This window comes from Thunnus albacares, chromosome 5, assembly GCF_914725855.1.
Source record: "Thunnus albacares chromosome 5, fThuAlb1.1, whole genome shotgun sequence".
Taxonomy (NCBI): Eukaryota; Metazoa; Chordata; class Actinopteri; order Scombriformes; family Scombridae; genus Thunnus; species Thunnus albacares.
The window spans coordinates 25,473,340-25,487,060 of record NC_058110.1 but is presented as its reverse complement, the minus strand read 5'-3'; the positions used below and the strand labels follow the sequence as shown (position 1 = coordinate 25,487,060).

Genomic DNA, 13,721 nt, shown 5'->3' with positions numbered 1-13,721 from the left:
CAAACAGGTTATTTGCATTTCTCTCTGGGCATCATATAACTTGTAGCCGCTGCAGATGGCTGAGGTATTGTATGATCTATTATTGATCTCCTCGGGCATTGTACTTTAATGCAGCTGGGACACAATGGAGGTACCAGATGTGAGTCAAAGAAAGAGGGAGGGGGAAATCTGACACCACAAAGTCAATCCCAAAACATCAATTTTCTCCAGGATGGGAAAGCCTTTTAACCCATCATGACACCGGAGTGGTCTACATTCAAGTCATTTTTTATTAAATTAGAACAATTAAATAATCTAACTAAAGGGGGATGCTTTAGCCCCCTCCTCTCCTATTTGACATGTATTTGAAGTGCTAATAATTATCAGAAACCTTAGTGAGACTGTGAACAGGTTCAGTAGTTTGCCGCTTGTGACCCGCCTACTCTCCTTTGGGGAACCTTCAATAATTCATGAGGAAAAGGCATTAACCGCTGTGTACACTGCAGCTGCCTGCCCATTTCCCCCCCATATATCCAGGCTGGCTGGAAGACTGTATTTCGGCATCACTGCAACCAACCCCCTCTCTCCTCTTCCTCCTCCTACTCCTTTCCCATCCCATCCCCCCTTCTTGCCTGGCAATTAGACTCCACACTGCAGCAGAGCCACCTAGGCGCGCTGCAGTGAGTGCAGGGAAATCTCCCTTCATGTGACCTACTGTCACACCTCAACATGCTACGGTTGGTGGACTGTGCATCCAAATCTGCCCTCACCCCATCTATAACCACCCCCCACCCCCTCCCCCTCCCGCCCCCCATTTTGTTCCCATGCAGCCTCTGCTTGTCCCACTGCGGTCCACTGATTTGCCTCCGATGCTTTCCCTCATTCCCCCTCCGCCTCTGTCCTCCATTCCTTTTTTTTCTTTGCTCGATGCATATGAAATTGCAGAGCTCAGCATTCTTCTCCACAGGCACTTAGAGGGAAAAAAAAGGAAAAAAAAGAGCGAGATGAGCTGGGCAGGAGGGCTTCTGGTGCACCACATAACTGGCCCCCTTCCAATTAAAAAAGAGAGCTTATGTTATTGAAGAGCAGCTTAGCCAATCAGAAAGCAGTGCAGGCAAATACAGCAAGAAAAAAAAAAGCAGCAGAGCGAGTGGGCAAGAGGAAGAAAAAAAAAACTGCAGTGTGTGAGTGTGTGTAGTTTTTATCCCTCCCCTGAGCAGATCTTTATCAATTTGGGTACTCCAGTCTTGGGGTACATTTGAATGGGTTTCTGTGTGTGTATATGTGGAAGAGTTTACAGGAGGACAGAGTAAAGGTGTGTCTAGAGGGCTGTGTTAAGACTCCTGACTTATTCATTCTGAAAACTGGAAATAAGAGAAAGTAAGAAGAGATTGATTATTTTTCTCTCTATCTCAAAGTGTCTCGGAGCCTGAGGAGAAGGGGAAGAGCTCAGTGTCCAGGGGAGAGCAACCTGCACCAAAGGTAAGCAGCTACATTCTCCTCCTACTACAGGCACGGTGGGTTTTACACTTTTTTAAGTTCTTTCTGTTTGCTTTAGTGTATGTTTTCCCTCTTTCAGTCTTTCACATGTAAATACATTTAAATATATATGTGGGTTTATACTTTAATGATTTTTTTTTTACATAACAAAGTCCTGACAGAAAAGCAGAGGGAGAGACAGAGGAAGAGAGAGAGAGGGAGGGGGAAGGTTAGTGCGGGACTCCCTGATGCTTCTAGGCAAGTTTCTGTGCACACGGTTCTCTAGTGCTGCAGTATCCCATTACATCCCTGAGCGGAGCTGCCTCAGCACCCAGCCAGTGCAAGGCAGAGCGACTCAAGCTTTCTAAAATGACCACCATTGATGTAACTTTTTCTTTTTTCAAATCCCTGCTTGGGATAAGAGTAAAGTTTTGCCCCTTATATTGTAAATACAGTGCACTCTGAGAAGCTCAAAGACTACTGCAGCCCATTTTAGTTTTGTCGTGCATGCCCTCATTGTGTATTCTCGGTATCAGTGGGGTTGCTTAGATAACAGATTGAATTGGCTCTGATAGTGTGGGAGCCTGGTGATGAGTTTTTGTTTTGTTTATCCGGTGTTCTGGGACTTCCTTTAGTCTGAGCCTGCAGCAAAAGTAGGATCTCTGATTGGGTGAACTAGGCTTACTGACAAGGATGTGCCAAAGAAGTGGAAAAGATAGTATCATCATATCTCTGTATCTTCACTGGTGTATTTATACACCGAAGAGATGGTTCAACATCACTGTAAAATTAGCTCAAAGAACAAAGGAAAGTGAAGCTTTGCTTGTGTGTAGCGAAGGACAGGCAATTCATACAAACTTTTTTTGTCGGTATGTGTTCATTATCAGCCTTCTTTAAGCACATTCACAGCGCTGACCTTCATCATTTGTGAATGAAGGTTTGATACTGTCCAGCAGTGGGCACTGTGTGTGTTTTCTCTGTTGAAAAATGTCGGGGAACACTGGCCTGCTGCAGATTTGGAGGAAATAATGGATGGACTTAGTGTATTTTGTGTGGGAACACTGAAAAGCATTGTTACACAGGATGAAGAGTACAGTATGTACTGGTGTTTTCATACTAATTAGAAGTTAAGATGATACCCTTCAACCTCAGATGCTAGATATAAGCACAAGACATGCATGAACATGGCCAGAATTGCTGGTGCCAGTAACTGGTTTTAAATAATGTTTCAATTATTCAAGAGTGAGTTATATGTGGTGGAAAGGACGTGGCTGGAAAGGAAACGTAACCCATTTCAGCACCATGGACAGAGCACAGAGCAAAGACTGTTGATAAGTGCTTCCTTAAAATTGTTAGAAGCAAATCAGTGTTGTTTAGTAATGAGGACAGTTTATCTACGTCTGGTGGAGATGACCTAATAAATCATCTGGCTGTACACATTTCCAAGTCCCCCTTTCAAATTGAGGTTTGCTTTGCACATCCTGTCTTTTGTTTTTTCAGTTGAAGACCTGAAGAAAACATTGTTCATTATTCATGCACCTCTCCTTTTCTAGAACACAGAGCGTCTCAAAGAGAACTATGTTTTGCAGAGACGCTGAAAACCTCCCCCCTGTCCTTGCATACCTGTATTATCCCCGTGTGCTCCAGGTGGGAGTGCTGTGGTTTTATTCTGCCTTCTTTTTCTACTGCAAAGCTGTGAGTGACACATCCAACTGTGGGATAAAATTTACTGCTGCAGCAAAATTGCTCAGGTTTGACATCAGCTCATTATATTGAGCTATTTGTTTGATAGCCCTAAATTAAAAGGATAATCATTAAAAGAGCATAAATTATACACACTAATAGTAGCTAGTAACTAATTATATTTCCCACAAATCAATTTCAAAACAATTGCGGAGGTGTTTAAAGTCTGCAGTGTTATGTGAAATCAGTGAGGAGAACATGTAAAACATGTAATGACTGCTGCCTATGCAGTTTTGACACCTGCTGTGACACAAAACAGTGTTTCATGTCATGGTTGAGAAGGACCAGGAGAGTGTCTCTGCAGGATGCAGCTGGCATACTGAAAAACTCATTCAGATAGCGATGATCAGGAACCTCAGCATCTAATGGGAAAAGGAAATGAGACCCCTCACTGTTTCCAAGAATTAGCCAGTATCCCTCTTCAAGATAGAAACGGAGCGGGAGATGGAGGAGGTGTAACTACTTTTAATTAGGTAGAATGGCTTCTTTAAACAGTCAGACACGTATCATGTGATTTACTTTGCTTTTTAGCATCTCTACATAAACAGCTCGGGCCATGTGTAGGAATTTAAATGCTGGGAAAGAGATTACCTTTCTTCGTTTAGTCTGATCCTGTGTGCGTATATAAGTTACACGCTGTAAGTCTCTCACAGAGTTGTGAGGTTTTTGGAGGAAGGGAGCAGCTGTTAGGCTTGTCATAGTTCATCCTCTGTGTATGACACCCTCTGTCTCAGACTGTGTGACATGGGCGTTTAGTGTGCCCCGGTAAATGATGGTGTAGGCAACATAGCGGAGCAGCAACGGCTGTCACTGTGACATACTACAGTTAGCAACAATCCCAAAACTCTCCATGTCGGGGCAGGAAAAATGACTGTAAAGACTCACCAAACGAGTAGGAATGGTGTTACTTCTGGGTAACTGTGAATTTAAATGATATCTATTTTTAGGTTGTACAGACAAAGTAGAGGACAGTGCAGATGTTGAATGTCAGCAGACCCTCTTGAGGATACTAGAATGACACCTTGATAAATACAGTGAGGTGTAGGAGGGACGGTGTAGGTGTGCTTTCTGCATAACCAAGAAGAGGACACTTTATCGGATGCTCCTGGGAAAGGTTACAGGATGTATTTATGTAATGTATGTATTTGTGTAAATGTGTTTTTAACTGTGCATGTGGGTGCAGGAAGGCAGGGTAGTTTAAATGAAGAATATAAGAGCCAGTGTTGGACACGTGGATTACAGTCAGCTGTAAGAGTGTGGGGAAAAAACGAGGCAAAAAAAAAAGGACAAAAGGAACGAGAAGAAAGTGAAGAGAGGAAGGCAAGACAAATCATACGAGTATGGGCAAGAGAGGGTGAGAGATCGAGCGAGAGATTGAGAGACTGTCAGAGGCAGAGCAAGAATGGAAGAGAGTGGGCGTGCATAGCAGAGCTACGAGCACTGCAGTACATTGCAGTGCCCAGCCCCCGCTGTGTTCTCTGCTCACCATCCGGTTCCATGCACTGAAAAGACCCCTGCAGCAGCAGAGCTGCACGGCACAGAGGGCTGCCTGCTGATGAACAGAAACCTTACAAAGAGCTTTTGACCCACCGTTGTACATCCTGGATGCCTTGATGATGCACAGAAGGGGTGATGGAAACAACAATGTTTATGACAAAACAGCCGACCTGCACCTGCCAGCGTATTGTCATGTAGGGAGAGAGAGGGAGTAGTCAATTCACACTCCCCCTGGATTATGTAAGCGTACAACACATTCACTTTACCCGATACCAACTGAATGATCCCACCTTCCCTGGCCATGTTTTCCTCATTAGGAACATCTGCCTTGCTGTTTGCTTTTGTTTCAGAGGTAGCATCTTTGCAAACATAGACAGACACTTTATTGAACTTATTGAAATGGCAACAATAGGGAAGCAAACAACATGAAACCATAAATAGATGGTGTGTTTGTATGCCTGTGGTTTGACATTTTCTTGATGATTCCCTGTGTGGCAAATGAGAAATAATGATCCCCCGGATAACTGTTAAGACCTTAATCAGATGTTGGCTCACGTGAAAGAGAAAAAAAGCACTATTTATTCAGAGTAAATTCAGGCAGTGTACGGTATGCATGAATGATTCACACAGGGTAGCCTCACACTTAAGTTCTGTCGGATTAATTATACAGCTTTTGGCTGGGCAAGAAATACTCTCTCTCCGTCACACGCAAACACACGTACACGTGCACGTAAGCACACAGACACATGCATGAAAAATGTGAAATTAATCTTCATCACGTGAAAGCTTTAGGAAACGAAGGAGAAGCTTGTTTCTGCTTCTATAAACAGTTGCTACGTTTCCGTCCCACTGCCTGCCTGGGGGGTGGGACGGCTGAAGCGTGAGAGCTTCCCTCATTACATGTTCTCTGCTTTGCCTCTATTTGCTGATGTGGCTGATTCATATTGCGTTGTGTGAACTCTCTCTGCTTCCTATGACAGGGTCTGATTGTGTCTGTCGCTGTGTTCGGGAGTAGCTGAGTCAATTACACCTAGCCAGACAGGTGTTTGAGCTGTTAAGTGTGTTTGCCTCAGCACATCAGATGGTGTTTGCTTCTGATTTGCACTAAAATCAGCACCAGGCTTTGAAAATGATAAGACGAAAAATATGTGCTGGTAGTGAGTCACACTCACGCAACTAAATATAGTAATCCGGCTCAATCATTGTAAATGTGTTCATTCACATCTAATGTATCAGTTTATAACATTGCTAAAAAAAAAAAAATGTGGCATTTTTGAGTAGGGGGGCGTCAAATGCATTCTATTGAAAGCAGCGGTTTATAAATAGATTTAATATTTCATTAACTTATGGTTCATGTGTTGTGATTTTTGCCTTCATTAAAAAAAAAAAGTGTATTAACATTAAATCTTGCAAGACCTCTTGAAAAAAAGAAAGAGAATTGCTGCAGTCATATGCTTTCTTTGACTGTGGATAGTTGAGGATGTAGTCATATAAACGGGAGACGGAGAGAGACTCTGTGGTTTGTGTGTGTGTGACAGAGACGGAGAGAGTGGGAGAAAGCGGTAGAGTATTGTAGTGTGGGTGAGCTGCAGCAGGGATTCAGAGTGCTGCATTGAGCTGCATAATTAATGTTAAGAGGGTGGAGCTAAAGGCGGAGATAACTTGCTATGAAGAACAAGCCGCTGCAATACTGCTGAAATAGAGCTAGCTCATTTTTCATTTTTTGTTTGTGTGGAATCTCTCTTTAGGAAGGCAGGCTGAGCACAGATGAGTATGGAAGCGATATTGTGATGGAAAACCAAGGTGGCACGCTCAGTCGTTTTGGTCCAGCTCTGTGTCCCCGTCCCATCTGCTCCCTCGGCCCTCAAAGCCAATCACCCTCCACTGAGCTGCGTACCACAGCCAAATGCCTCAATGCTGGCACCATGGCTCTGTTAATCATCCAATTTGTAGCAAAGCACCTTCCTATATGACACATCTGGTGTAACTCTCATCTAGTCTGTCTGAATTGAACCATGAAGAAGGAGGAGGCGTGGCTTTAATCTGCAGCACGGTGTTATATTTAGTCATCTTCTTTACAGATTCTAGGTTGTTGTTCAGTGTTGTCTACATGCTGGAACTGTGCTGACTGCTCTTAAGAGAGATACACATCCTTACAGGAAACCTGCTGTTTTTAGTCTTTGGAGGCAATCTTTGGTCTTCTCTCCTCAGTTTTATTTTTAAACACAGTCTCCCTGCATTAGAGACATCTGCCTTTTCAGCCATTTATTCAGCTCACGCATGCAAGCATTGTGAATACATGTTTAGGTGTGCACATGCATACACATGTGTTTGACAAAGACGCAGTCAGGGTCTGTACTGATCACTCTCAGTGTGAATAAATGTTTATGGAGGGATGTATAGAATGCATGCAGGCTTTTGTATGTATGAGCTTGTTAGTCTTCAATGCCGTTAGAGCTCAGGAACCTGTTTAGCTCCTCTGTCTCCAGGGTGATGTTGTCTGGCCGGTGACCACGTCTTATATCTCACTGCTCGGCTTGCACCCCTGTCACCTAACCTCATCGTCACTGTAACTGTTCTAGTACTTCATGTCTATTCTGGCGTAACATACTCAGCCTTCTTCTGTCTTCATTGCTTTAAGATCTACAGTAAAGCTTTGCACACGTGTGAAATGAAGCTACAAAGTGTTTTCAGTGCCCTCCATATGCTCTGCTGAAGGTGTTTTATTTCCTTTTTTAGTTTTTACTCAAAGCAGTACCATTCTTTGTTGAGATGTGTGTGCCAAATGCAACTGAGGGGATCTGTCCTTGTCAAACTGGCTGAGGGATCGCACAGAGGCATTTGAAATGCACCCTGTTTGGGCTCCCGAGCCTCTCTATACACAGCTAGGAAGCTGGTAGTGACAGCACTTTCATTCCAGTCCCTCAAAAGCCACAAAATCTTAAATTACAATCCTGACATTATCAAGCACAAGTAGAGGCTGATACAAATGAACCTTAAAGGTGGAAGCCCATAGGTGCACAATGCATCCTGCAGCTGTAATATTAAGCTTCTTTATATGCACTGATTTAATCTGCCTAAATAATGAAAGTGGACTTTATGATAGTCTGTCAAAAGATGTATTAAAAATATGCCTTCAGGTTCTCAGTGTATTTAAAATGAAGTTTGAGGGTTTTATATGTATTTTCCTCTCTATTTTTCTTCTTCCTTGCCTACTCAAAAAGGTATCTGGCAGCACATTCTGAAGTTTTTTTCTTTCCTGCTCAGAGAAACAACATAGAGCCTCATTAAATATATTTTTCTGTCCACTGAAATCTTAGAAATGAGGAGACATTCTCTGTTTTCTTTCTCTCTCCATTCCCACGGGGTTTTGCAGTGGGAGAGCTGAATTGCCATTTCATAGTGTTGCCAAGTGAGAATCTGCCCATCTGACATTCAGAACGCTTGGAGCGGTGCAAACATCAACAGAAAATCTTGAAAAAAACATGTTTTTTTTCCTTAAAAATACACTCAGGCTTTGAAATTGTTTTGAGTGTGTCATACTACGAAATGTTCCGAAATTAGTTTAAACTACAGTGTGCACTCAGGCTGCTGATGTGAAGAATTTTATAATTGTGTTGTTCCGTGCAACCTGCGAGCTTCTGTGACCTGTGCCCCCTTTTTTTGTTTGTTTGCTTAAAAATCAGAGGTATACAATGAGTAATGTTTTTCATTAAAGGAACTCTGTGCAATATAATATCTGCTAGAGAGAGAAATAAAGCAACGGGAGAGAAAGGAAGAAGGAGGATACTTTAGCTGTGTGTGTAGGTGCTCAGCATGAAGGTTGCTTCTTTTCTCTTTGAGGTTTTTGAGGCCAGTGTGCAGGCGAAGGACACAGCATACAGAATAAAAAAAAAATCCCTGTGTGTTCTAACAGTAGTACAGCTACATTCCCTGTGGCAGGACTGAGAGATAACAAAGAATAGAAGAATCAAAAGTAAAACATTTTCCTCATGACATGATGAATTATGTTGTGCTGAGAGGCATGGGTACATTTATATATGTATTTTACTTGTTGCAGAGCATGCTGCAGTGCTTATAAGTTTGACATATTTTAAGGTTGATCTCTATTTAACAAAGGGATTAGAGCTGAAACAACAGATTCACACTTCTCAATTATGACTATTTTCTGCTTTTCTCTGTTTTATATCATTGTAAATTGAGTATTGCTGTATTTTGGACAGTTGTGCACACAAAACAAGACATTTGGAGATGTCACCTTGGGTTTTTGGAAACTGCGATGGGAATATTTGACTATTGTCTGACCTTTTTAAACGGCAAACAATTAATTGAGAAAATATTGGGCAGAATAATCCATAATGAAAATAATTGTTAATCACAGCTCAACAAAAGATATTAAAAAGCTGCTTTTTTTATCATGTTGTAACAGATCATGTCTGTTTGATTCTTTATAAAGATTTGACCTCCTGATTGAATGAATTACCCAAGTTGTGTGAGTGGCAGGTCACTTATGGTGCTTTGTGAAGGTGACGGTGCTCCACTGACTGTTGAGTCATCCTCTTAACTCATTCTCTACTCAGGTCATTGTGCTGCTGCCACTCCCACAATAAAAGATTCCTGTTGTTCATTTGCACTAAACAAATCTGTTTTGACTGCATTGCAAAGAAGAGTCAGTAACAAACAGATACTACTAATCTAACTTCTTACAGATTTAAAAAGAGACACGTATAATGTCTGAATACTTATGAGCTTTGTGTTTTGGCTTTGTGTGCCGGCCAAGTTGGAGAAATCTTGCAGATTCGATCTCTCCCAAAGAGATTATTGACTTGACAGCAAATTGGTTGGCTTCTCCAAGAGCGTGATGGAGGGTTGCAAAATCTATTTCCTCTCATGATAAGCCCGGTAATAGTTGGGCCTTGCAAGAGGGACACGATATTCATTGTAGTATATTGATCAAAAATAATTGCTCCCATCCTATTGTCCGTTTCCAAAAACCCACTCACAGCATTGTTATCTGGAGAGCTGTTCGTAAACACATTTTTTGCAATCTGTATTTCTCATCTTGAGAGTTTTCCCGAATCATTACTCAAAGCCTCAATGTACCGACATCCATATTGCACATAATGTTACCAACTGTATGTCCTTTGGTAAAATAAGACTGCTTTGTGAGTTGTAGAATGGGTGTGTTCATCGCCAAGAGCTTGCGTGATAGGTTGTATAATATCGGATAACTCAAGATCGGACGAAGTAGGTAAACAAAAGGGGGAGAAACATCAAAGATGCCGCTGTAGAGCCTTTATATCCTGCTGCATGCTGGAGTGTACCATGCATTAAATTGACGCATTAGTGAATCACGACATATTACAGAGTCTAATTTTTCTCTGCATTTTGTTTCAATGAGTCAACAACTCTTTTTGAATTTTGGTCTATGCATTGCCTTGCTTACCCGTTTTTTCCTTGCTGTCACTTGAGAGACTTTACTGACATAATGAATAATGAAATTTGGTTGCAATCTGCCCAACAGGAAACAAGCAATGTCTGCGTCACTCAAGAATCCCCTATCCGTCTCAATCTCGAAAAGGCCAAACCAGTGCTCACCCTCATTTTCTGCTGTCACTGCTCTCCGGAATTTTTCTTTCCTTTTCTCATTTTAGGCTGGACTCTCTCTCTCTCAATTTCTCCTTTTGTGTCTTCCAGTTACAGCAGTGGTCTGTCATACTTGACTCTGTAGCCAGCTAACACTGGACACACACACACACACACACACACACACACACACACACACACACACACACACACACACAGGGGATTAAACAGCTTTAGTGAACGGTCTGAACATGGCACTCTTCATGACAAGAAAACCACAAGCACAACCACCAAAGACATTTCAAAAAGACACTTTTTCCACCCTGTTTTAGAAGTAGCAAATCCCTAACCTAATCCTCTCTTGAAGGCAGAACTAAGAGACAGTGCAATTTAGAAATTAATTGCAACATATTTGCCCTTACCAGATAATTTAAATCTACCAAAGTAAACTACACCAAACCACAACGCCTATTCTACAAAAGGGTTGCTAATGTGTTGCTGTGAGTCATCTTGAAACCCATGTTTTTGTTGAGAAAATCCTCTGTGTTTAAAAATGATGGACAGGCAGAAATTTTAGCCTTTGTTTTTTTTTATATGGGGCTCTGGAAGTGATGTGTATCCCCATGCATTGTCTGCTGTTATGTAAACCTGACTGCTGTAGAGAGTCTTTCGATGCAGTGCAGGGTACCGTTTATCTAGGACATGGCTGGTTTGTCCCCCCTCATTGAAATGCGTCAAAGGGGCTGTGAGAGTTTTTTTTCTCTCTCTCTCACTCTCTTTTAGACTTTCTTACGAAAATGTCCTTGACACTGTCGGCAATAAATCAATTAGCTGGTCTGCATTAAGAAACACACAGGTGGTGTAAGGGCAAAAGACTCGCTTGGTTAACATTACAATAGGTTATGTTAATCAGTGGGAAGCCAGTGAGGGATCATGCCCTTGTTGATGCTCTATTTGTTAGTTTGGGTGCCCGTCTGGAAGGGGAGGGGTTGCCATCGACCTTTGTGTGTGTTTTGTGTACTATGTGTCACAGAAGAGGCACATTGCTGTCTACACCGTCCTCAGCACAACAGTGGAATCAGCAGTGAGAAGAACCACAGCGTGCTGGAATTGGCTGATTGGGAAAATTGGGAAGAAAAAGAGCTCAATTAAAGAGAGAGAAATATAAATAAATAAATAATCAAAAGAAATAAATGTGTAAATAATAGAAATGTTTTTATCTGCTAATATAGACAGAGAAATGGTCATGCTGAGGGCTGCAACTAATGATTATTTTCATTATTGATTAGTCTGATGATTATTTTCTTGATTAATCGATTAATCAATTTGTCAATAGGTTGTCAATAAATAGTGAGAAATGCCTGTTTATAACTTCTTAGAGCCCAAGATAACATCTTCATCAAATGTCTTATTTCATCCAATCAACAGTCCAAAATCTAAGGATATGTCATGTAAGCTTAAAATGCAACCAGTATGTTTTTAGAATTTTTCCTAAAAAAATTACTAAAACGATTATTAAATTATCAAAATAGTTAGGAGGTTAATTTTCTGTTGATTGACTAATGGAGTAATCGACTAATTGTTGCAGCTGTTGAGGTTAATAGTCATTACATTGCTGTATATTGTATACTTCAGTGTATCTTGATAGAGATGGTACTGATGGGAACTTCACTTGAAGACATCATGAAAGGTTTTGCACAAAAATATCCCCACTTCATATTGATATCCTTCTTACATCCACCTTAATTTTGTCTTTGATTTGGTATGCTCTTTGATCACTGTGCATGCATTAGTTCCCACAATAATTCTGCACTATGAAAAGGTTTTTACCCTTGAGATGAGTTGAGTTTGATGATGCAATGGAGTGCTGTGATTAGTGGACTTCGTTTTAGGATTTAACAGGATTGGATTTTCCCGTTTTTACATTTTCTAGGAAATCTAACATGAGCAATTAAAATGTCATTTAAAAAATATTTTTTAAATATACAAGAGTTTACAGTAGCACACCCATATAACATAACATAATAACATAAGATTAAATATATGATAGAATATTTTCTAATTCAAGTTTAATTCAAACACTAACATGCTAATTAGCATCATCAGTATGTCAGACTTATATATATGTATTATATAGAAGTTATTTTTAGGAGGAGATTCATTCTATACTAATTTTGGTCTCTAACCAAATATGCATTGGAAGAAGCTCTAAATGTATGCCTGCACTGGTCTGTCCAGGCATTTTTTTTTCATGGCAAAAATGTTTTTGTGAACAATTATGTATTGCATTTCAGATTTTCCACATTACAGATTTAAAACACACCAATACAAGGTAGGAATAATTGTAAAAGGGGAGAAGAAAAGGAAAACCAAATGTATAAAAAAAGGGGGGATTTGACCATCCCCATTGACCATCATGATCCCCCATTGACCATCATGATCATTATGCTAATACAAATCAGCTAGAATGACTTAAAGTTAAAAGAAGCTTACTGTGATGCCACAAGCATCATGCACTCCTGCAGTCTTTCACATTTAAGTTCTGGGATGAGTCTCTTTGAATATCTCTAAATAATTTATTAACGGTTTTGCACTTTTCAGGCAGAGCTCTTATTTATAAAATGAAATCAAATAGGTTGGAAAACAAGGAACTGAGGAAACAGGGTGACTTCTCAGCTTGGCTCTATCACAGCTGGCAGGCTTGTTGTCCGACCCCACTTTGGCCGGTTTCCCCGGTGCCACAGTTCTGTGAGAATTGAATGGACTTACGGTGACTAGCTGATTGTGCTGCTCTCTGTCTGAACACATGGTGCAACTGCATAGTGCCATTACAGAGTAATTCACACACACAGTGAAATTGACATTTTCTCCTTATCTAGTTCCCGGCATGCTGCTGAAAAGTTTCAGAATCTTTTTACAAACGTTCTTTTCATTTTTGCAGCCTCACCATTTTCATATTACTAAATGAAGAAATGAACCTAAATTGGAAAGTTAAGCTGCAATAGAGGTTAAACCGACTGTGCATTATGTATTGGTGCACATTTTAAACAGCGTGTGCTGCCAGCTAAGCTGCCTCTCCATGAGGGTTTTTTTCAGACATAATGTTGGAGCATTAAGTAGATGCAAAACTGAATCCCTGATTGATGAAGCATTTGCATTGGGTAGAGTTTGCATAATTTCAACAAAATAATAAATTCAGAGTGCAAAGCAGGTCAATATGAATTTTTAAGGGTTTTTGTTTGTTTGTTTCTTTCTGTCTTTTTATCCCCAAAGTAGCAAAAATCACTTATAATTGAAAATGGCTGCCATTGTTACTTTTGGACACCCACAGATGAAGCAGGCAAGAAAGACAGAGAGTACACCAGCCGGAATCATTTCTGCTCCAACTCTAAAGCTAAAATCATTCATAGAGATGTGATATGGGGTTATTTAATGAC

The 13,721-nt window shown here is 40.8% G+C and overlaps 1 protein-coding gene across 2 annotated transcripts in view; it reads left to right on the top strand.

The window, feature by feature from the left end:
• The first annotated feature begins 1,149 nt into the window (after positions 1–1,149).
• Positions 1,150–13,721, top strand: part of LOC122982126 (synaptotagmin-2-like) — a 63,423-nt gene continuing 50,851 nt past the window's right edge. For both annotated transcript variants that reach the window (XM_044351173.1, XM_044351171.1), the window contains exons 1-2: positions 1,150–1,294; positions 1,398–1,461. The gene's annotated coding sequence lies outside the window, so the exon portion shown is untranslated. The remainder of the gene's footprint in view (positions 1,295–1,397; positions 1,462–13,721) is intronic.